This window comes from Accipiter gentilis, chromosome 12, assembly GCF_929443795.1.
Source record: "Accipiter gentilis chromosome 12, bAccGen1.1, whole genome shotgun sequence".
NCBI classification, from domain to species: domain Eukaryota; kingdom Metazoa; phylum Chordata; class Aves; order Accipitriformes; family Accipitridae; genus Astur; species Astur gentilis.
In genome coordinates this window covers 29,400,359-29,426,076 of record NC_064891.1, presented here as the reverse complement: position 1 = coordinate 29,426,076, position 25,718 = coordinate 29,400,359, and positions in this window count along the sequence as shown.

Here is a 25,718-nt window from a genome sequence, read left to right as displayed (position 1 = left end):
TAGACCTGGCCACAAGTGTACCTTTGCCAGGGTATTTAATGAATATTTTGCTGCTTTGTGCTTTTTGCTAGACACCTGCCCTCCAACATCTGCAGATTCTGGAAAGACTCTGCAATCACAAGAGATTGTGCTGCAACAAGCAATATTTTAACTAAAAGCTCGAAAATATTTTTGGTGGGCCTTAAAGGCTATTTATACTGCAAAGAAAGACTTTCTTGTACTTCTAAATCTTGCTGCTTTTTTTATTATTATTATTTTACTTTTTTTTTTCCTTAAGGATGTAGTGTTTTACTCCAAATGAGAAAAGAGCCTGCCTGTGGGAAGTGGTGGGGAAAAGGGAAAAATCAAAGCAAGCCCAGCCTTTTTCTACTTACAGGATTTTCAGTGAAAACCATTAAATGGCAATAGCTGGTCTCCTGAGCCATATAAGTCCAGGCTAAATCTTTACTGAACGGAGCTGACCTGACTTGCTGTCACACAGCACCACTGCAAGCAGCACATCTAGAGGTGGCCATATATATGACTTGGATTCACTACACATTGCTAAATTCTTCTGTGACCATGCCCTTACCTCCATCTCATACAGCACCACGCCGAGGCGCAGAGTCACCTTTGCCTTGCCTTTGAGAGATGTGCTCCTGCTCTTGGTTCTTGGAGGTGCTAGCTGGAAGAGCTGGGGATGCCCAGGCTCAATTTGGGAAATATGGACATGTGCTGCATAAAAACACAGGCTCAAGAGCTGGTGGTGGCACAGTGTAAGACACACACCTCTTGTGTTCAATGCACGGGACTTAAAAGGGGTGAGGAAAGCTTCAACTGGGGTCCTACAGCACAGCATCAGACCCACACCTCCAACCCAGGCTTGATAACCTGTAGTACTGGGTTACCCTTGCTAAAAGGCTGGGTGGAAAGTCCCAGACTCCACTGAAGGGCTACTAAACCTATTCTTAAGTTTAAGCAGCATTTAAGTGGTCAGTGAGATTTGTTCTAGACCCTGTATTTCACCCGCGCCAGAGCAGTATAGTATTTCTTGCTTATATGAGCATTTCAGTGTGATTGACTTTGGGTAGCAGGGAGCTGAAGCCATGCCAGAGCTGTTTCATTCTGACATTTATTTGTGCAATGAAATCCAAGGATCTTTTCTCTTCTCTTTTTTTTTCTATGATGTGCTTCACTCAGTACTCTCTGTGACATTAAAATCCATCACGCTGCTGGCCCTGGTGTACCCATTAGATCGTACGTGCCAACAATGCTAGAGCTCAGTGATGGGGGAAAGACAGCAGAAAGAAAACAAATATATGTGGCCTGAGGAAGTCAATTTTAATTTCTTCCTAAGCTTCTTCTGATTTAGGGCAAGATTCTGTTGCCCTTAATCATGCTGCGTTACAGTAACCTCCCTCTCAAGGAGGAGGCAATGAATAAATGCCATGCAGCCAGAGGCACTTCTCCTCCCATTCATTCGAGTGCTGCACAAGATGCCTGAAGCAGCCTTTGGTAGCGTTAACTTGCCCAACAGAGAGAATCATCCACAAAAAGAGCCATTTCCTCAATTAAAGAAAATTAGAGGGACAACTAGAGAGAAGTGGCTCTTTGCTGCTCCTGATTACTGATAGACACACAGAGCCACACAGCTCCAGAGTCTGGAATAGAAGCCACCTAGTCCTCTAACATTTCCCATACAAACTCCTGCATTTCTTTTTACTGTCCTTTCCCCCCCACATCCAGAAATTGGTTGACATGGAGTCCCTGTGGCTGATGCCTGTAATTTCAGAGCCCTCCTGCATTGCTAATGAGTAGCTGGTGGAACGAGCCTTCCTCCTGTGCGAAGGAGAAAGGTCAGCTGAAGGACAATGCAGAAAAGCCTCCCCATCGCTACCTGCGTGTCATTGGAGACAGAACAAACATCAGTCCCCACTGTGACAAGTTCTAGTAATCTTCAGCGGTCACTCGGTGTGCTCATAAAATGCCATATAGGAAGGCAATCCATAGAGCCAGTGTTCGAGCGTACGGTGGCAATCGAGCATTGCCAAGGCTGTGTGCTCTCAAATGTAAAGCAGCATGGAGGCAGGAAGAGCAGTATTGACATTTAGGGGCAGATATGCAATGATGGCTCACTTAAGCTGCATAAGGCTAGGGGCTCTACTGCTAATTTTATCTGAGACCTTTTACATGCAGTTCTAGGTGATTTGTGTTCAATTTGGCTTGAACTTCATTCATAGCCAATGGTCCAAAATAATAGCAAAATGAAATAGCTGAGAGCAAGTGCTCATTTTCATTCTGTCTCTTGGCTGTGAGCACCATTAGCATCCTTGGGTTCACCATACTGCAAATACAACATGTGTGTGTCAAATGACACTAGGTAGCCGTAGTTCTGCTCTGACAGAGTTCAGCTCTGTTATTTCCAGTTAGAGACAACTGGTCCAAACGGCACTCGATTTTCCACACACCTTAGGGCTGCAGAAAAGTCAGACGATGATCAGGGAAAGATGCGACATTGTTTTAGTTCAAATATAGATGCTCAAGCTTGGTCTTTAGTCAATTCCCACCAAATGAAGGGTCTCTTCGGTACCCAGGGAAGTCTGCTGTCCACCTGAGTCACGATGTTTGAATTCAGGCAGTATCAGCAGAGACAAAGGTGACAAACGACAGGGGGGGTGAAAAAAGAGAAGAAAAAGTCTCAGGAAAGCGTTAAATGGAGCGAGAAGGCTCAAAGCAGATAAATGAGATTTACCAGGAATAACAAGGTAAGGGGGAGAGAGAGAGGGGGGAGAAAAAATACAAAGTGAGCAGCAAAGAAGTTCACAGAAAAAAGAAAAATGGAAGATGGTTGGGAGGCACTGACAAAGCTGAGACACACACAGAATGGAACAAAAAAAGACAAAATTTAGAAAAAAAAAATCAGAAAACAAACCATACCTCTCACTACTGCCTTCTCCCTTCCTAAAACCTCTCTGAGGTTTTGCACGCAGCTCTGTTACCCTGGCCTTGCGTTTAGGCTGCTATTCTAAAAGAAACACAAAAAGTCACAGAAATGACAGGGCACATTCAAAAATGGTGTCTTAAAATCTCCCATTCTGGGCAAAGCACACCTCTTTATTCATGTCTGTTACCACTGTGAACAAATTGCAGCATGCACAGTTTTCTGAGCGCACAGCATTTTGTAGGACCAGGCAGCTGGATCTCTTTGCAGCTTGGTGTGCCGAGCAGTGCTACCTCTAGATAGCAAAGCCTGATGATGCGACCCTCCTTTTCTAGCAATTACTGCTCTTATCTACCAAGGCAGAGTTGCAAACACCAGCCCTCACTTTCCCAAGTAGCTTTTATCTACTTTGTCCCATTTGCAACATGTTTCCTCTGGAAAAAAGATGGAGGCGTGATGGAGCATACCCAAAAGGCAGTTTTTGAGCCCTACTTCTTATAGATCTCTGTTAATAAAGAAGAAAACTTAGGATGAAGCTCTTCCTTCAGCTGTGGTGTTTATAGAAGTGCTCTTTTTTGTGCAACCTCTGCTTGTCTTTTGCTGAGCTTAGACACCATCTTTGCTCACTGACGACAGTGACAGAGACTCTGTCCTACACTTGGCTAGACAAAACTTGTAAGAATTGACTTATTTGTCAGATTTGTTCAGATTTGGTCAGAGTAAGGATTACTGGGAAGGAAAAAAACCAGAAGAGGATTACTACATACGCCCCATTTCCTTTAGAAGCCAAGCTAAAAGCATTATAGATAGGCTTAGAAAATAGTTACAACCATTAATCTTTGATTGACCTTCCTGATGCTATCAAAACTGAGAGCAGTGAACCATGTGTTTTCCATTTGATTTTCTGTGTTCTTGTTCAATAGGTTAAAATCTAGGACACGTCTTGAAAGACAACTGTTTGACTGGGGCAACCAGAAACCATCTGCTTGATGACGCTCTTCCACACTACCTGTAAGCTTTCGTAAAGCGCTTGCCCTCTCCTGATGGCAAAGGAGCTGCCAGCTCTGAAGGGTCACAGCTCAGTGACACAAGCCTGACTCACAAAACAGGAGTTGTCACTATTGCAAACCAACTTCCTGGCTTCACTGGCATTTCATGTCATTAATAGGGCTAATGAGGATTTGCCTAAGTCAGGTTCAGAAAGTCAGGGAAGAGTTTAAGGTACCTTCAAACGCTAAGTGCTTCTCGCACCACACCAAATTCCTGCATATATGATAATTCTGAACTCTGAAATAACAGACTGGCAGAGTAAATACAAGTATCCAGAGGCAGACAGGAGGGCTGAAGCTGCACAAGTCAAAAGCACAGTGCCAGGAACCACTTCTGGGCACAGGAGCCTGAGGGTCGGTTACGCTACATCTGCAGATCGGCTCCAGCATGCTTTGGCCAGCGCCAACAAAGCATTTCCCAAATTCTGCCATTAGCATAGCCCAGGAACTACATCCAACAGGCAGTTTCCATGTGGGCATGCAGCTCAGCTGAACGAATTTAACAGTATGGACAAGGTCAAGTCCTGCCAGCTGGCCTGAGAACCAAAAATCACTCTCCACTACTGTTTAATCTACTAGCGCAGATGTAGCCCACAGCTGATGGGAGCTCTGACAGGGCTTGCTTCCTCACATGCCATCCACCATTTACTTTCTCAAACTTGAATTCTTGAAAAGATGTCCCATTCCTTAAGGATCACCATCCTATAGTATCTTACCCTTCCAACATGTATATAAAACCACCCCAAAACACAACTGTAGCTGAAAAATTCATCTCTCTAGATGGTAGTTACCAATACTTTCCCAGTTAGTCCATTTCCAAACAAGGTGGGTAACATTTTACAGACATGCTGCTGTTTTGTCTGCTATCAGGCTCATCTAGACGCCTTTATATTGCTGTATTTTAATCTGATTTGCACACGTAAGGGGAAAGTTTGCTGGTTCATAGTTCCAAGGAGTAACCGCACAACCTGGTATAGCTAGACACCACTGGCTAATGCTTACAGAGGACTCTAAGCAGTCAGTAATCCTAACAAGCAAGAAGTGAAATATTTTGGTCATGTTTAACCTCCATTTCACAAGTCACGCAGCTGCATTTGAGAGGGTGACATAGCTGAGAAAGAGGAAGTTGAAACCAGATTTCAGATAGGACTGTGCATGACATGAATTTAGAAAAACATGCATCTTTCCACTGAGGTCACACTATTCATTACAATTCCTATGGATCCATGAGCAATTGCTAATTACACTTTAGATATGTGACAGTCAGTATGGCGTATATAAGATCACCATCAGAAAAAAACATTAAACATTCAAGGAGTAGAAAAATCAAGGAAATTATGAATAACCCAATTTTAACACTTTTCAGCTAGCTGTACATCTCATATCCATTAAATGTAGCAGTTTGCTCCACTGAGAAATAGCACATTATTATCATAAAATAGTTTGGTTTGGAAGGGACCTTTAAAGATCATCTAGTCCCCGCCCTGCAATAAGCAGAGACATCTTCAACTAGATCAGGTTACCTAAAGCCTCATCCTACCTGACCTACCACCTCTCTGGGCAACATGTCCCAGTGTTTCACCACCCTCATCGTAAAAAATTTCTTCCTTACATCTAGTCTGAATATACCCTCTTTTAGTTCAAAACCATTACCCCTTGTCTTATTGCAACAGGCCCTACTGAAAAGCCTGTCCCCATCTTTCTTATAAGCTCCCTTTAAGTATTGAAAGGCTGCAATAAGGTCTCCCCGGAGCCTTCTCTTCTCCAGGCTCAACAACCCCAACTCTCTCCGCCTGTCTTCAGAGGAGAGGTGTTCCATCTCGCTGACCATTTCTGCGGCCCTCCTCTGGCCCTGCTCTGACAGGTCCACGTCTTTCTTATGTTGAGGGCCTCCAGAGCTGAAGGCAGTACTCCAGGTGGGGTCTCACCAGAGCAGAGCAGAGGGGCAGAATCCCCTCCCTCGACCTGCTGGCCACGCTTCTTTTGACGCAGCCCAGGACACAGTTGGCCTTCTGGGCTGCGAGTGCACATTGCCGGCTCGTGTCCAGCTTTTCACCCACCAGTACCCCCAAGTCCTTCTCCACAGGGCTGCTCTCAATCCCTTCATCCCCCAGCCTGTATTGATACCTGGGGTATTCCTTAGGAACAGGAATTAAGCAGAGTGACATGCATGCTGAAGATGTTCCCACAAACCTCTCAAGTTCTTTATAAAACAGCATTTAACTTAAAAAAAAATAAAAAATCTGTTTCAGAAGAAATTCTATGATGCATCCCTAGGTGACTGCCTGGTTTCATAGTTCGCTCAAGTGTATTACTTCATACTTATTGTATTGTCACAGGTGACATATACTGTTACTTTATTTAATATGTTTTTTCTTGTTTTTATTTAAGTCTTCTGAAAATGAGTCATTCAATGAGAAGTAACACCACTGAAAATCTGCATTCCTGCATAGTTCCACCCTGTTGGCTGGCTTTGCTGATGTCTAATAAGATGTAAGTATTCTTACTGTCAGGATGCCACTGTACAATGTTGCTTCACTGCAATCAGTGGTGTCCTTTTGGTGGGAGCAATACTGGATCTCACTCTCTTGATGTCTGACCACCTTTCTCATAGGAGCTTAGTTTTGCACACCCTTGTCTTAAATTTGGTTAAAAGTGGCAAAAGAATTCAAAAGTTATATATTAAAGGAGGGAGACTAAAGAAAAAGACAGTTCAGTGTGCCTGAGCTCATTTCTTCAAGAAACTTTCAGAAGAAAAGCAAAGAGTGTCACTCCTTAATCTCACAACAGCTGATACTTTGGTGCACAAGGTCCTTACCATGCCTGCAGGACCCCTGCGCAACTCTTGGCTCTATCCAGGTCATTCTGTGTATCCAAACAACCAGATCCCTGACTTACAGTGGTTTTCAAAATCACTGATCTTTAAGTATGTCTACAGCATGAACTAGCTTGATTTTGAAAACACCATTCATAGCAACTGCATCTTAGAACAACAGAATCATAGAACTGTTTGGGTTGGAAAGGACCTTCAAGATCATCTAGTTCCAACCCCCCTGCCATGGGCAGGGACACCTTCCACTAGACCAGGTTGCTCAAAGCCCCATCCAACCTGACCTTGAACACTTCCAGGGATGGGGCATCCACGACTTCTCTGGGCAACCTGTTCCAGTGCATCACCACCCTCATAGTGAAGAATTTCTTCCTAATATCTAATCTAAATCTACCTTCTTTCAGTTTAAAGCCATTTCCCCTTGTCCTATCACTACATGCCCTTGTAAAAAGTCCCTCTCCGTCTTTCTTGCAGGCCCCCTTTAGGTACTGGAAGGCTGCAATAAGGTCTTCCCAGAGCCTTCTCTTCTCTAGGCTGAAAAACCCCAACTGTCTCAGCCTGGCTTCAGAGAAGAGGTTCTCCAGCCCTCTGATCATCTTTGTGGCCCTCCTCTGGACCCGCTCCAACAGGCCCATGTCCTTCTTATGTTGGGGACCCCAGAGCTGGGTGCAGTACTCCAGGTGGGGTTTCACAAGAGAGGAGTAAGTGGGCAGAATCCCCTCCTCCAACCTGCTGGTCACGCTGCTTTTGATGCAGCCCAGGATACGGTTGGCTTTCTGGGATGCAAGTGCACATTGCTGGGTCATGTTGAGTTTCTTGCCTACCAGCAGCCCCAAGTCCTTATCCTCAGGGCTGCTTTCAATCCACTCATCACCCAGCCTGTATTTGTGCTTGGGATTGCCCCGACCCATGTGCAGGACCTTGCACTTGGCCTTTTTAAACTTCATGAGCTTCACATGAGCCTACCTCTCAAGCCTGTGAAGGTCCCTCTGTGTGGCATTCCTTCCCTCCAGCGTGTCGACCGCACCACACAGCTTGATGTCATCGGCAAACTTGCTGAGGATGCACTTAATTCCACTGTCCATGTCACCAACAAAGCTGTTAAGCAGCACTGGTCCCAATACTGGCCCCTAAGGAACGCCACTTGTCACTGGGCTCCACTGATCTCCGTCTTCCAGCTGAAGAATCCATGTGGCCCAAACCACATGAAAAAAAGCACATGTTAGGAGATGTAAGGGAGGACTTTGCAGTGTCCTTAGCTCCAGCTAAGATCAAGTGACAAAGTGTTGACATCCTGAACACTTTTAGAGTTGGAAGATCATTTCCCAGCTAGCTTTATTGTTTTTCAAAATCAAGCTTGTTTATCCTGGCGCTAACACGAGGTGTAAAAATGAGGTATGTACTTATCCAATCTTAGTGATCAAGCTTGTCAGCCTGTACTCCATGTTAACCCAGAAAACTTGGCAGGCTGCAAATCTGCCTTCCTGTCTTCTAACAGCAACCCTTGTCCATGGTATTATAATACCAGTTCAGCTATCAGAGCAAAAACCTGTCTTCTGGGTCCGGAAGGACTGAAGGGTTCTTGGATTTTGTCTTCCAAAGAGGGAAACCAGACAGACAGACTGCTGTTCAGGCTGCCGCATAAACTGCATTTCCCCCAAAAATTCTGCAAGAGCAAAATGTATAGAAACTGTAGAGAAAAAATTACTTCTATTGGCTCTGCAGTCCGAGCCACAGCACTATTTCAAGGCTGATAGACCACAGGAGAGCTAGATGCTCCTGGACTGTTTTGGCATTAAAGATGTGGCCAAGATAAATAGCCAAGCTCTACAGAAGAGTGTTGTCACAGCTCACCCACAGTCTGGCAGCTGGGCCTCGCTGAAACCCCAAAGCATAAAAAATTGGCTCGTGCCACCTGCCCAATCTAAAACTCAAACAGTGGAACCTAGCCTAGGCAATTAGGGAGAAACTTACCGCCAGGCAAAGGCTACATGCTGTATTCTTGCAGCGAAAAGAAAACCAGCATTATGGTCAGAGTATCTTTAACATGGTATTAAATTATGGAGGGGGGAAATCTATGTAATCAACTTAGCAAAAAAAAAGGAGGTCTGAAGCACCAGGTTACACTTTTTTTTTTTTTGAGATTCAGCACACAGCAGTTGCCCTTGCTCTTAATGAGGTGAGGATGATGGGATTTCTCCAGTGCTGTCACAAGGGTACGGATCGCTGAGGATTCCTGCAGCCAAGCACGATTTCTCTATTTGAACATTTTTAAAGAATTTCTCCCCCTCACTATCTCTCCTGCAAAATACATGTGTCAATGCTGCTGAATTCATTCAGATTCAAAATCCTAAGAAGTTCAAAAGACTCAATGTCAAGATTTTGCAAAAGGCAATGGTGGGAGTTTTTTTCAGATTGAAATAACATTTTTTTGGTAAAATTTACCATTCGGTGTGCATTTTAAAATATGTAAAAATCAAAACCCAGAGTAAACAACTAGACTCAAATTCCCTTCACTGCAGGTTTGCGGGAAAACAAAGTATTTTTAAACCTGACAAAAACCTCAAATGTACGTATAAGCTGTGAAGCACTTGACTACTACAGCAACATGGTTGGGTGTACACAGGAGAGACGGATGGAGAAGTGAGTAGGATGGGATTCTCATGCTATTTCTTAAGCCATACAGAGATCAAACAAAAAACAGGTCCAGAGAAGGCAAATCCTGAAATCCAGCTGAAACGCAAAAGTCTTTGTTTTGCTTACTGCCTGGAACCGTTTCACTGACCAGGGAAACATCTGATTTAATGGTCCCTGTTTCTCTCTGTCCCATCCAGGCTATGACTGCTCAGCCCAGCAATGCCACGCTGACAAACCCAAACTCTCAGGGCACCGAAGCTTTCTTCAGCTTCTAAAAATCAAAGAGAGGGAAACATGCTACACTAGGTCAGACCAGTGGTCTAAGTAATACTACGACAGCAGGCACCTTTGAGGCTTTTTAATTTTGCTAGTATCTCTTGTATCACGAGAAAAGTACAAGCAACCTCATCCTCATCACTACTGCATATATCACCTGTTTGCTCCCTTCCTCTTTCCTAGTCATTTTTTTAATATTTTTTTTTTTTTAGATATTTTCTACTGCTTCCATTTGGGCAAGCTGTAGTCAGCCCACTGCAGGAAAGACAAGCTGCAGTGGGCAACCTGTCCCTCCCTGCAAACAGCAGATGACAAGGAACAGCAGCTAGACTACAACAACATACCATGAGGTTGCCACTCATACCCAGGACTTTTAGTGAAGGACCATCTTCAGAGAGGATGTGCTCAGTATTCTCCTCTGCACAGGAGGGCAGGCTACAGCAGATGAGCTCTGTGCAGCCACGGTGATGCCTGTAGCCTGCAGCAAAGCAGAAACTCACGTGTGGACATAGATCCATGTGCAATTTCTGCCTGGCTACTTCCACTGAGAACCTGATTCAACTACATTTGGCACTGGCACAGCACTCCAAAAAGCTCTGGGTAGAAAGGAAAGTGTTTGTAGAAATGAGGCACTGCCTGATCAGATGCCTTTTTATGTGCTCTTTGCTTCATTTTATAAAGCAGCACTAATGTTGAAGCCCAGACATTGCACCTCAGCACATCTACTCCTCCTGCAGGAAGGCTTGTGACGGAGCTGGTATGTCACCTTCTTGCTAATGAAGCAAAACCGTCACCCAGAGTAATTTAAACCCTTCAGGATGGCCACATTCATCAAGACAGCGGTGACTGTGAGTAAGACCCTAGCTGAAGCAATTGCATTCAAAGCCTTTTTGCATCTTTCGCCAAGGGAGAGGCAGAGACGTCAGGCTGCAGACCTTAGGGGAAACAAACTGCTCTGGAGCTCCTGTCTCTCTCTAAGGCTCGAGACAGAGGTTATGGTATCTGATTAAAGCACCTCAGCAAGGTATCTGAGACTAAACCGGATAGGCAATGCTCTCTGGTTTTAGAAAGCTCTTAGTGTTCATCAGCCTGAAGTGATCCCTAGAGAGGAGCTGGAGCTTGCATGGCCAGTGACAGTGCTAACACTGATATTCACATTGCTGCAGCTGTGGTTCTGCTTTTCTATACACCGCCAGAGTCCGGCTCTACACTCACATAAGGAATCACAGAGCAATGGTTTTGCAGTCTCCATCAGTAAGTAGCAGGAGGCAACATGCTGGATACTGTGAAGTATAGTTGCAGTTTACCTCTGGGTGAGCAGAATATAGATGCTTCAGGCTTGTTTCTCCTCTTGCACGCCTCCTCCAAAACCAGAGAGCAACTCATGGGCAGCACTGTTTAAGGTGGTGGGGATCAGCTCCCTTAGCAGCAGCTGTTCTGATTTTCCATCTCCTCCTGTATTTTTTCTAAAAGGCCAGGTAATTACTCAGGACTGAAAAATCTATGTCAAAGCAATCAGTAGTGTCACCTCGTTGACTTCAGAGAAATTGCAGCAGGAATTAATCTGGCTTCACAATTCTTCCTTTCCCTGTAACAAATGGAATAACCTATGTAGATCCTGCCTGTAGGCAGCAGCAAGCAAGAGGCCACTCCAACCACGTCGGTGGGGCTTGATCCCTCTGAAATGCCATTTTTCTCACTGAATCCTCCCACACGTGGCAGCTAATGTGAGTAGCTGGACTGAAGCAGCAAGGCACTGAGACATCCCCTGTCTCAGACAAGGGATGCAAGCGGAGAGCCAACGGAGTCCCTGCTCATTGTCCTTCTTCCCTGTCCACAGGCTGTGACAGGCATCAAGGGTCATGGCTGGAACTAGGGTCAGGAGAGAAAAAAATGCAAACACAAGAAAAGTTCTATTTCTGAACTTGTGGAAATACACCTAGTTCACCTTGCGGTCTAGCCTATGTACAGAGGAGTGGGGAGGGATTTTAGTAGAGAGCTTTGAAAGACAGGTAAATAGATCATTATCCTTGCTCTAAACGCTACCTCATTTTTTACACTTTCTTTTCCCCAGACCTCCTTATAGTCTAACCAAAACCAGGCTGTTGAAAGAAAGGGAAGGACAGAAAAGGAATTGTAATGGTAGATGTTAGTTTGCCAAACAAGCCACCGAAGAAAGTGTGAAGAAAAAGATTTTCTCCTGGAGCAGGGGGGCTTGTTCATCATTTACCTCATGTGTTTACCCTTGGGCTATCATTATATTAGCGACATTTCCCGACTGAGCCGGAGCACCTGGTAACTATAGTAACCACATTTTCATATCTGCCCATAAATTCCCTCGGTTCTAATTAGGGCACTCATTTATAACAGCAATAACAAAATGGGAGAAATAACAGCAGACTTAGCTCAGATGCAGTCACCTCTTTCTCCCTCATGTCACAGAAATGACCTGTACCTAAGCGGTTCTTACACCATAAGATGTTGCTTATGGCACAAAGCCTACCTTACCTGCCGTGTCGACCACTTTGTATCCATCTGCCATGTTGTCCGTACCTTCTCACTTTCTAAAAAGTCTGTTCATCAGCCTTCCAGTTCAAACAAAAGCCTGACTCGTCTCCTTGCCAGCAAGCTTCACACCAGGCTGCATAAACGTGTTTTTCTTGATAGAAGGAAGAATTCACACCTAGCCTACAACGAAATCGCGCACACAGCACTATTGCAAATTTTACAGACAGTAGGTGGATGCTATTACAAGCAGAAAGGCTAAGCAGTTCAACTTACAAATTTACCTATGCAATCTGGATAGCTATGAAGAGAGGATAAACCACGTCATCCAAAACAAATGACAGGTAAATGATGAAGCGGCAATGTGCAAGAAATCAAGACCAAGTAATAAACAATTGCAAAGTTCAATGGCTCAGTGTATTTCACCACAAATTATTTCCTTCCCTATGAAACAATAAAACTTGGTGAACAATTTGAAGTCTGCTGACATGATTTAAAAAGATGGATGGGCTGGTAGGTAGTCGAGAGTGTTTGCTTTATTGTTCACGGAGTCACTGCTCGGAAGTACATTTGTTTTGCAGTCTATGTGAATTATTGTCAAAAAAATGACAAATCTCTTTCTCACTTCAGGCTACACTATGCAGGCCTTACATGAATTTCTTTTGCTAGAAGAAAAAAGACATCACGTCTGTGTATTGGCATAGATAAGACAGCAAACCCCATCTCTGAAGAGATCAAGAGAGCAGGGCTTCTCTGGCTTCAGGTTTTGGGGGACATGTTGCCATCAGAGAATTTTCTCTTGCTAGAAAAGCATGTCAATTAGTATAATTTAACCATGACTGTCAACAAGAATGTCTTCTCTTGAACCTTTATCCACTTTTCCTCCACGTCCCCTGGAGGCTAAGGGAACTGGGTAAGAAACGTTCTGGAGCTTTTGCTGGTGCTGTTGGTGATCTCCACTTTGGAATATTAAATAGACCACCAGTTACCCTGCTTGCTTTCCCAGAGTAGCCAGTCCTTACAACAGGGAAAGAGACAACAAGCCCAGCAGTGATTTCATGTAAACAGGTGTTAGTCCAAGCTACAACGGCTTGATGGCTGACCTCAGCCAGGGTTTTGGGGACGAGGTGATCCCCAGCAGGCAGAATGGGTGCCACCTTGCATGAGAAAGCTATCCACTTTCCCACTAGCAGCACGAAAATTCAAAGGCACATTCCGGCTCACTTTGATCACAAAGAATGGAAGGTATTTCACTGAAGTTTTAACTTTGGGATCCACCGGCATAAGAAGGGACGGTGTGGCCACACTCCACAAAGCTTCCCCATTCACGTGTGCCCTGCTTTCAAACCAAGTACCCACTGAGAGAAATGGCACCTTCTTGGCCCAATGAAGTGACACCTGCCACTGGTGAAAGCCAGTATGTGTACCTCTCCCTTGACTCCCCAGTGGGTTTGCATCAAGGCTCAAAGCACCATGGGCAGAGTTGGGTAAGCCACCCTCAGACCGTGGTTGTAGAAAGCAAGGTAGGGTTTGTTCACAGCACGCTATTTTATCGCTTTATCAGCTCTTTACACCAAGTAATAAGAGCTCGCAAAGTGAACAGTGTTGTGATGAGAAAATGTAAACATTAGTGAATTGCCAAAGAAAGGTTCAAATTTTCTGCCAATTTAGTCATCAAGCACCATTTAGAAGCGTGGATAGAAAACATGTTGATGATCAAATTCTAATATAACCACAAAAATTGATTTAAGATGCTGCCAAACGTGAAGCACAGTAACATTCAATACCACGTATATGTTTTTTCATTAAATAAGTGAAAAGTAATTTCAGTCACTGCCAATATGGATTAATTTTTGCAGCCTCCCTCAGTTTATGAGATGCTGTTTGGGACTTCGGAGGAGAGTAGCCTGTTGCAAGTTGTGTCACTCATTACTGTACCCTCATTTCTCCGTCAAGCTCTTATTTATTCAGGCTTTAGTCTGTTAAGAGAGATGGGCATTTGCAGTACGCATGATGCATAATGAAGCTCAAGTCTCTATGGAAGCCTCTAAAATTGCCCATCATACTTTGCTTACTGTCTCTTCCCATTTTCATTACGAGGGAACACTCTCAAACTGTCAAAATCTTTCCAAATGACCCCACAGTAACCACTGTAGCCTAGAGTACTTCTTGGCTTATTAAATATTACAACCAGCGTGTGAAAACCATAACATTTTACTTGATTCTACTAGTTAAGGAAAGCAAGTATTTGACAGAGAAATAATTGCCCAGAAAATCAAGCAAAATGCTAATTAAAAATAAGATTAAATAAACAGTTTCTATGTGATCTCTTGAGCTAGTTTCATTGCAAAGACATCCTTTACCTGGCATGATGTGTGGTTTGTGAGACCCCTACGTAAGGTTAAGCATTCCTTGGTAGTTGCCTGGAAACGGTGCCAATGACAGTTTGTTCTCATTAAGAGCAAATAACACAGAAAGACTGTTACAATTGTACATCTGAACATTTTAATCAATTCAATTTGGACTTGATTCTTCTCTCTAAAGGTGCAAGTTCTGAAATCTTACCAGAAGTTTTGGCAGGAAATAGATTCCAAGTCACATGCATGACTACGCACAGAAATTAATTTGAAATTACCACTATTACTATTATTATTCTTTAACCTAATTAGTGCCGAGCAGGAAACAATTGTCTTAGTTTTGGAGACTTTTTGAGGTTTTCAGGTTTTTTTCTTCCTGTTCTGTACTGTGTGAAACTAGGCATTTTTTTAAAAAGTTCCTCTGAAAAGTAGGAGAGAAAACTTTCAAAGCTGCTGCTTGGAAAAAGTGTGAGAAGATCAGAAATCCACCCCAAAATAGCTACCATACTGGGCATTGGGAAAGTCCTTCATTAATATTCAACTTAATTCAAACTCTTCTGAACGAAATGCAAAACCAATCTGCAAAAATGTCGCTGTTTCAGTCATCTGTGCGGACACCAAGTCTACTTTAACTTTGCCAGTTAACAAAACTGTGGCCCCAAGCTGGTTCCCTCTGCTTTGCATCAAGACTTTCCTTTATGACCAGGTGAAGCCATGGTCAATGATGGGAAGCGCAGACCAACCAAAGCACCTTCTTTACAGAAATCAATGACAGCACGAAGCATCACAACTCCAACTAGAAGAGCTTTAACTAGTTCAAACTGCTGGTAAATGAAAAGAAAAAACAATACTTTAAGGACTGGGAGGAGGGCATCTATTCTTACAGTATTCCAGCCAAATATTTCCTTGTGGGGAGGAACGGGTGGAGAGGTGGACATATGTGTGATATTTAAGTGCCACAGCTGGCAGTCCTACATGCTCATTTCACATTTTATCTGCAGCTTGCCCGTTACATTGGATTTGACTTAGGTTCATATAATCAATTTTGAATTGATCTGATGGATGAGAGGACTGCAATGTTACAAGTAGCAGACATCTTATTGTGGCCAGAGTCAGGAAATGTCTGTTCCCATCAAGGGATCCACAGGCTTTCACTGGAAGGCATCAGTATATTTAGTCCCTCTACTAAATTTAACACTGTATTTAGCAAAGTCCATTCCATCATATGAAATCTTCTTCCTTTTTTTTGACAAGAGATATACAACAGATTGGGAGAAGCAATTACATAAGAATAAGAGGGGAAAAAAGCAGACCATTTTGGTTTAGCTTTTGCTTTTTGTTGGTGTTGTTTTTGTTTTCCCAAAGGGAAAACCACACACCACAGAAAAGATGATTAACAACAGGGAAACATCCTCCCGGATGGACGGAGTTGCATGAGATTGCCATGAAGACAGGTTAGTGACCTTTATTTCTGCAAAAAGGGAGAATTTATCCATTTTATATCCTAAAGCAAGATAAACTCCACTTTATGGAGAAACTTACAAACAGCTGGATCAGCCAGCCAGGCTGCCAGATACCACCAGACAACAAGCAGATTGTATAAACAACTAAAGAAGTTTGCCATCTGGCAACACTGAGAATAAGAGATGAGGGCGAACTCCATCCCATTAAGGGAAATGAAGACAGAGACTTGTGTCAGATGGTGAAGGATGCAGGCAAGATAACCACTGGCAACAACGCTTTCCACAGACTTGTTTCTCTTCTCCGATGTTACAAAGTCAGTTTATAACTGAACAAACAAACTGCTGAAAGAATGAATGCCAGATATTTTCCCTGTTCTCAGAAGCTTTATGTTTCCAAAAAGCATGGGGCATGAGACGAAATCTTCAGAAGCAAACATAGTTTTTCTTGGATAATGACAACTGTCCAATAGCTAAAATCTCTGCTCCAGCTCAGATGTTCTCCTCAAGAGCACTGCAGAACTGAAGCTGAATCAGAGACGTACGTTCAAAAACTTTATGGAAATAAACCACCTCATACAGCAAACTGGCTCATGTTTGTGGCCTCTTGGGCTGCTGGAACAAACACTAGTTGGTATAGACAAACTTGAGTTGTTAATGGCAAATAACATTAGCTCTAAATTTATCTACTTTCTTTCATTGACCATTAGAAATCAGAATTCATTTGCAAGCCCAATTCCCTGCATGCTTGTCAGATGGCTATAAGGAAGATTTTTTTTCACACAACATCGAATTTGAGACATTTTCAAAGCAGTCATTTGCTGCTCACAATGTGCTACATCAGTTACATCTATCTTACATGTCTGTAGCTCTTCTCTCTGACTGGAAAACTGAAACTTCCTAAACAGAGAAATAGTAAGAAATGAATAAACAACAGGTTCCCATGACAGTAACCCCTCCTTATCAAGTGAGGTCCTTCTATTCTTCCCTTTGCAACAGTATGTCTTCTATTATAAATTCTAGCCTCATGCGAAGACTCGGCACAAAGTCCCACTAAGATTTGAATCTGCATCATCTCACACTGGCTGCCTGCCAGAAGGGAAATTTTTACCTGTGGCAAGTAAAAAGCAGCCCCAGGTGTAGGCAAAATGAACTGCAATTGAACCGCAATGAGAATATGCAAATGCCATTTTGCAGCATTTGACCCCCTCCAGCGAGAATACTCCAGTGCCTTGTGTGCAAGACAAATAGACCAACCTGCTCAAAGAAAAGAGTTTATTGCCAGTTTAAAAGGTGTTCTAGTTATAAGTTAAAATTCTAGGACTGAGTGAGAAAAAAATTGAAAAAGGACATGTTCATAACTCCATTAAATCCATTTTGTGGCCTGGTCTTAACTCTGGTTCCTTCTACCCAGGGACAAGCGTGTCTACAGCGAGGGGCTTAATCTGGCTATGAATGAATGCTTTTAGCCCAGTGTATCACCACTGCCTGCAATCCTTTTCTTTACACTCATTAAAAGCAGACTTTTACATAAAGTAACTAACACACAGCACCTTCCTCAGATACAAAGTCATAAGGCAGATGGATGGACATATGTACAACAGTAGCTAACTGCTAATGTAGCCATTAGCACACAACAACGTGACACCAGTTTGGGACATTTTCTGGAAGAATTTAATTTTATAAATAAAACCTTGCATCCTGAGACTGATATAATCCTGCTTTCACGCAACCTGCCTGAGACATTTAAAGGGGCACTGACCTCATTCTCCTTTCACCCCTCTCTGCTGAAGTTTCAATAAAATCCCTTCTTCTCATCAGGAAAATACTATATTGACAGGAAATTTCACTATTTGACTCTGAACCTCAAAATCCACTTTCCTTCAACTTCCATTTTTTTACACAGGGGAACAGACTCCTGATGGAGGTATTTAGTTTTTACTCAAGAAAATTCCCACACTGGCCAAAATCAAATTAAAATGGAGCAAAAGCAAATGAGAAAATACAATAAAAGACTACAACATTAGAAGCCTTCTTCCAAAATATGTGTCTCCTTATCAGGGATGGACATGAGTACATACCCATTCACATATTTATTCAAGGTCCATCATTATGGACATCAGATTTTTCCATATGTGGAAGGACTATAAATTCAGAGCTTCAGTAACAGTAACTGAGTCTCCATTATGTAATGAAATACAGTTTGGTCCTGGGGTCCTTCCACAACTAAATTAGGCAGAAGGTGAAGTGGTGCTGCAAGAAAACAAGCAGGGTCCTCTCCTATTTAGAGCATTCAGTTGGCAGCTGGTTTCTGGGTTCAGGTGATGTTGATGAGGTCTTCCCCAAGGGGTTACCTCTAATAAAGCAGCTAGGTTAAGGCTGTCAATGCATTACCAAACTTTAGAGGAACTGTCTTTGCCTTTTGCATGTAAAGCCTTCCCTTCAATGGGACAATTATATCCTTGCATGCTGTTCATATATACACACACACATTCAAAAGGACCAAGAGCTCTTTTCCAGACTCCCACAAAAACACTTACAGCCAGATTGTTCCTGAAGAAAAGTTCCTTTTTTTAGAATCACTCATTCATAAATATTTTTGTTTTTTTCAACATTTACTAGCACTATTAAAAAATAAATAAGTAAAATGTCTTTCTCCAACAAAATCAGTTGATTTACAAAACTTACAGTAGATCTTTAACTTATTTTTTTCCATCCTTGGCTTTTTTAACGGATTGTTTGCTTCTCCCAGGTGAAGCCAATACATAGTTATAGGGGAAAAATGAAGCACACAAGGAAAAGACTCTTTAGGTCATTAGGTCTTCTTCATCGGCAACTCTCCTTGTGTTTTCATCTGTGAATTTTCTAAGGTAATGGCCAATCTCAAACCATGTGCTGAAGTAATAATTTCATGATAAAACTAATCTTTCCAATAAACAGCTCTCTGAAACACTCTACTTTTCATTTTCAAAGAGCCAGAAGGATTATGGTAGTGATTTGGGTGTCTATTTTTCTAAAATTGCACTCCAAGTCTTCCTTATTCTAATGTAATGCTCAGAATCCTTAGCAAATAGGAATTGCATCTAGAAGACAAGAAAAAAATACAGCAAAAACAAATGTAACCTTAGAAAATCGCCAGTGTAAGTAGCTTCATTCCTTGTACTAAAACCCATTTGAAAACTAATCTACTGCATATTCTTTCCTTTCAGAAAATGTAAATTGATCTTTCACTTTGAATACCTGTCAAAGTACAACCACTATAACGTTGATAAGTCATTTTGCTCATCAGTTGATAACATCTGATACGCTGCAAACTTACATATAGCTCCACAAGAACTGCCGGACCAGATTACACCCAAGCCAGGGTGAGGGATGTTCACTCTTGGAGAATTTGGCAACAGTGTGAGTGAGGAACGTCTTTCTCCCACCAGCACCTCCCAAAGTGGTATGAGAATACATCACAAATAAAGACAACTAAATCAGGTTATGATAGTTCCCTACACAGTGCTGGTTCGTTAATCTTCCACAAACTGTCGCCATGCCCCTTCCATACAGTGTACGGGGAGGATATTACCAGCTGCCAGGAACCTAAGGATAGGCAAGTTTGCTAAGTAAGAGTCTCAGCCAGTGTTACTAGGACATTCTGGACAAGCTCACAACAGTGTTGCTACGCAGAGGCCCGCTTCAAATACCATATTTAATATCCACTCTGGCAAAACTGGATGATGCTATGGCTTGCTTTAGCAAAGAGCACTGGTAAAAAAAAAACCAAACCAAACCAAACCCCCAAAACCTAGATACCCTTTGATTTCAACAACTCCACTTAAAAAGTCTGTTCTAGGTTGTGGATTATGCCAGTTTCAATAATAACACCCACTATGGTGGTGGCAGTGGGGGGGAGGCTTTTGGGAAGGCACAGAAATACTGGCTATCTGCTGTCCTTTTTGCTTGTTTCTAAACTTAAGGTTTAGCACTCAACATACCCTATGATTTTGTACATTTACCCTAAGTTTCTGGGAGATGTTGCTTCTTTAAATGGGAAGATTCGCATTCAGAAAACACCGAACAAAGGTGAAACTGCCTTTGATTGTAATGGAGCTGGGAATTCACTCTGTGAGCAGCACTTTTCCCCTGACTTTACCTGGTTTGAGGTCAGATGTCTTGAACAACTCTGGGGTGTGTTCTCCTTCCAGGAGCAATGGGAAAGGACAGCATCTCCAAAGTGAGAGGCAACTCATTTACTAAGTGTATGGCCCTCTCTGCTGACTACTTGGGAGTCCCTATAGGTCTAGTTAGACTTTTAGACCAACACAGCAAGGTGAGAAAAGTCCCAAAATATCCTTTTCCAGATTTGATACCTTATTTTTGGTTTGCGTATTATTCATGAGCCACCCCTTTCTCTCACAAGTGCATATATATTTCACAAGCACTCACTAGTTATGAAAAATGACTTTTAGCCTACGAACTGTCTCTAAACACTTCATCTCAATTATTTGTTATTTGTGGAGTGCAATTGGTCTGCTTAATTACTTGGTTCTGTCTTTTTGTGCCCTCAACAGATGGCTGAGCTCACTTAAATCAAGAGAATAACGAAGCTGAAAAATAACAAACCCTTTTGGGTTTTTTTAGCTGAAGAAAGACTGATGACACACTTTGTGGGATTTTCACAAATCACCGCTATGTAAATATTTCTGAGCAATGAGCAGGTTACATGCTCACGACAGAGTTTTGCATGTACTCGTCTCATTCATGAAAGGAGCTGCTCTGCATGCAAACCCTTTCTGTTTAGCCAAGTTTTTTCCTGCTTCCCAATAGCTGTTAAGTCCTGAAGAGAAAGACATGCCCAGCAGGAAGAATAGGGCAAGTTTTGGGGTGCCGGACCACGGGTGGCTTTTCTCGGAGGGGACTAAGAAAGTATGCAAAGTTACAGGTGGTATTTTTAGCCTTGGGGATGATAGAAGGAGTGAAGGAGCAGGTCATAGCCTTGAAAATTCATCTTTCACCTCTAAAAAAAACCCTCACAGGTGTTGTTTGGGCCTGAGCAGATGCTGCAGCTCCGGCCATAGCTCAGGCATGACCAGCTCTGCAGGCACAGCCTTGTGTTACCACATAGACACTCTCTAGTGCAGCGGAGCTGCTTGAAAGGCACCAAATTACTTATTTCTGACAAAAAACTACCCAAGTTTTCCATCTCTTTCTATGAAACTTTCCTTGAATGGTATTTAGGTGTCTGAAAGTTACCTGAAAGCCAAATGTCTTCCCCTTTGCTGACAGAAGGGAGAGCTTCATAACAAAGGTGGCTTTTTCCTTTCCTAGAAATCACAAAAACCTCCTAAAAAGCAAGTACAGCTTTGCCTCAGACTGACAAAATTCCCACCCTACAGGACAAGTGAACATGCAAATTTTGTTCTAGCTTTTAAAAACAAACCAACCAACCAACCCACAAAAAATTCCACCAAACCCAGGAGACAAAACCAGAACCATAAATGTCAGTGCTATTGTACCAAAATGCACATGTGTGAACAAAGTCCCACTGCCATGCAAAGCAGTTTTGGAAACTAAACCTTCGCTTTTCAGTTGACTGATGTCCTGCTTCAAGTCAGTGATGAATTTGACTGTTTAGCCAGACAGTTATTTCATGAAGGTTGTGTTCATGTGGCTCTGCTCTGGCTCCTAGTCCTCATTGTATTCACTCATATAAGGGATGCAAAGTGGATGACACTTGCTGACATGCCAAGGGCTTTTGCTCAGCTCCACCAAGCCAGCCATGCTCTATTTAATTATATGCACTAACTTTTTGTTATTTGGCATGAGAGTCTAGCCTTTAGTCTGGTTTTCTTTAGGCCCTCTCAGGTGCCCACTGCCTTTTCCAAATGCAGACCCAATTCCTTTAAGGAACCCCCTTTTTTTTTTCCCCCTCCATTTTCTCAGTCACACTGAAACTAAGGTTGTCTCTAAGCTTCTCTCTGCTTTCAAACACAGTTTCACACTTTCTGTCTCAATTCTGTTACATGCTTGTCAATCCCATTTGCTCCTCAGCGTGGATAAGACCAGACTGGCTCTGCTTAGAAACAACAGGCTTTTCTGGGAGTCACAGTATTTCCTGAATATTGTTCAGATTTCCTGCAGAGTGAATTGACTGCAGAAGGCACACAGCTATTTTTAAATCCTCTTCTTTTTTTTCCCCTTCTCATCTGCCCCAGATTAAAACTCAAAGGGATTTAGAATAGATGCTCGCAACTCATCACAGTCCCTCATACATTAATACCTCAGGTCATCACTATCAGGAGCTTGAAATGTTCCATGTTATGTGGTACAAGTTTGACTTCAATTTTTCTTCTCCCGAATTTCTAAATATATTAACTTTGTTTCTCCTTGTAAATCTAAAATTTCTTAGTTGCTGAGCCCAAAACATCCTGCTGGAAACAGAGCTCCCACAGTTTCCTGAAAGAAAACAGGTTCTTTGAGAGTGGGATTCATCAAGCAGATCATTAGTAAAGGAGTCTGTAGGCTATTTGGTTCCTCCAGCTTTACAAGAGCATGGGTGCAATGATATGGTTAGCATCCCTTCCAGTGAAAAAAATGCGTTATTTCTTCAGTACCTTAACAGGGTCCAAGCGACACCTAGAGATAAGTCTCTGAAGAACCCCAAAGTCCAGAAAAACACCCCCAACGTGAAATTTACGCCAGGTGTGTACAAGACAGTATGTGCGTGCATGCAAGTGCGTATGTATGCACATTACCCAAGAGAATGGCTGCGTATGACATGACTGTACGTGAGTGTCTGTGCCCAGGAGTGTGTGCAGGAGTGAGAGTGCAGCCCAGTGAGTGAACGTAGCTTTTCTTCTGGCCAAACACGATGTACTGAAGGAGGTGAAGGAGTGGAAGCAAACATCCCTGCAGTGAGCAGAAAGACCTAGGAACTGATTTCTCTATACCTTTCCTAGGTCTAAGTACTCAAAAATGGTGCCAGCGTCCCCCTGTGCTAACGTGCTTGTTCTGCAGGACGCTGGAGAACCAGAGGGCTTTCACACAACCAGACAGAAGTATTAATGTACTAACTCAGGAGAAAGGTGTCTTAAACTTTAAGGCTTCTTTAATCTACTGGAGTTGAGGTGCAGGTGTCATAATGACTTACACATCCTTAGGTTACCTGACAGCTCCTTCCTGCTATTAGTAGAGAGAAGGCTGAGGAGGTGAACCCCACAGGGAGCAACGGAGAAGCAAACCCTGAGACTTCTCGTTCGTACCTGCAGGAAAGATGAGAAAGAAAAGACCACAGTGAATGAAACACCACAGGTTAGTACATGAAATTAGATGTCATGCAGCCTAACTCACTCCGCAATAGGGCTATAGCCTCAGGGACACATCTGGAGCAGCAAGAGGCAATGTCTCTTAACTGAATGAGGCCAAGGTAGAGGGAGGCATGAAAAGGCTGGTACCTGGCCTCCTTGAAGGAGAAGACCAAGCTGGGACAGGGCACAGCCACAGTGGGATAAACTATTGAGAAAAATGCAGTGCTTGAAGTTTTTTATCCTGGAGCTTTACTCTTCCTGCTCTTGGCTCTGGGTCATGGTAACAGTTACACGAGCCAAAACTCGCGTACTATACTGGTGGTAGCTTCAGGGGAGAAGGAGGCTCTGGGCTGACAGCATGGAGAGAGGAAGAGTCTGATGGAAACAGAGCACTTAGCTTTTCTGAAGCTAAAGTGTGGCCAGGGATGCTGCTGCAAGAATTTCTCCAAGCAGTATGATGTAAAAAATCTAGGTTTATGCAACTGAAACTGTTTGGGTCAAACAGGGCAGGTAGCTACGGCCAAAAAACAGCATGGAGAGGGGGGCAGAGAAGGTATGAATTCCACATGTGAAATATTGCCTTACCCTTTTTTTAGATAAAGGTGTTAAAATTCTCATTGTGAAGCAAAATTTCTTTTAAAAAATGAAATCATTAAAAAGCAAAAGCATTAAAAAAAAAACAAATGAAATATTTAGGTTAATATAAAATTAATTTTTTCTATTTTTTTCTCTCCATTCTCCTAAAAGAACAAAAATTGACTGGGACAACCATTTTGACTGCTGAACTAAAAATCCTTTTTCCCAACAGCTCTTCACTGGCTGTCAGTTCATTAACACTTCCTAGGGCCAGGTATTACAAGAGCTAACGTAACCTGGCTAGTGTTGAGTGAGAGGGACCAGAGTGATGGCCTTAGAAAACGCTAGCTCTCATTTGTCTTTACACTAAGCATAGTTAGCTAGAGTCTGGCCATAAAAACAGCTCTTAAACCAAGGGTTTCTTCAATTCCTTTGCTTGTAAAACTTTTTTACACTGCCAGCTAACAGAAACGATGAAAGTCAGGTCTCTTCCCGGCATGGAGCATTTTTTAATTCCAGGTTGAACATTTTCAGGGATAATTCCAGAGACAGGGATAAATGCCGTGAAATACCCTGAGGGGACACCCTTTGGGGAACATCTGGGTGCTGCCTCATATTTTAGAGATGATCGATATTTTACCCAAGCATGAAAGGAAGAGCTGTTTGCTAGATTTCTTGCTTGCTGCAAATTACTCACCCACTCTGTTACAGAGTGCTGTGTGTTCAGGCATTGCAGGAGCTCTTGTGACTGGCTTTGAACTCAACGCCTGGACAATACTTGGCAGAAGGTGAAAAAGGCCCTCTGGCTCTACTTCACATTTATGTCACTGCAGCGTAAGTACCTTTCCAGCAGTTTAGTGCCTGGACACCACTGCCTGCCTAGCTTAAATCTCCAGTATGTTGAATATTTAGCTACAAATTGTGACAGTGCAGTCTACCCAGTCCGTGAACTCTGTCGTCCCATCTTTGGATGATTTTCCTATGGGACCGCAGGCAAATCACTCAATCTCTCCATAGCTTAGTTTCCTACATGTAAAACAGAGATAACTTTTACTTTGGCACCCCTCTATTTTGTCTTATCATTAGCAGATGCTTGAGGGCAAGGACTGTCCTTACTATATCTTTATGCCTCATCTCACGTAGAACTGAGTCATAAATATGAGCACCATAAAAGACAAATACACACTACACAAAGAACAACTGAATGCAAATAAAGATTAAAGACTATTGATGTAAGGAGGCATGCCGGTGCGGGAGCAACATGGTACAAAGGTAAAATTGAGTTTTTTATTTTCTCCTCCACTCCTAAATAAGAATTTAATTGCACTCTGACACAAGCATTTATGCAACACTTCTTTTAGAGGGCACATTTCTCCTGAATGCTGTGTCACACACATCAGTCTTTCTTCAAGGTCAGGATTTTGTTTGATGTCTTTGTCTTGAGCAAACAAAGGAAAAGAGAAAACACATACTAAATGAGAAACTGCTGAGCGTTCTGTATAAACGTTTCCATTTGCTCCCTCAATAGGCTATGTATTTCCTCTATTTAATCTTTTATAACTATATAAACAAACCATTGAATCCAACCTCCTCACATTTGTAAATGAAAAAGAGAAAGCCAAAATATGGTAGACACCATAGTGTCCAGTTGGTGCCAGTTTTGGGAGACTGAATCTTACATGAAGCCAGTAAATTATGAAACGAGTAAATGAAATGCCAAAACAGAATACTTTTTTTTCCTGGTGAGAGCCACAGTTTTAAGATCTCCAGCTCCTTTCTACTAAGTGCTGCATTGACACAGAGTGGTAAACAA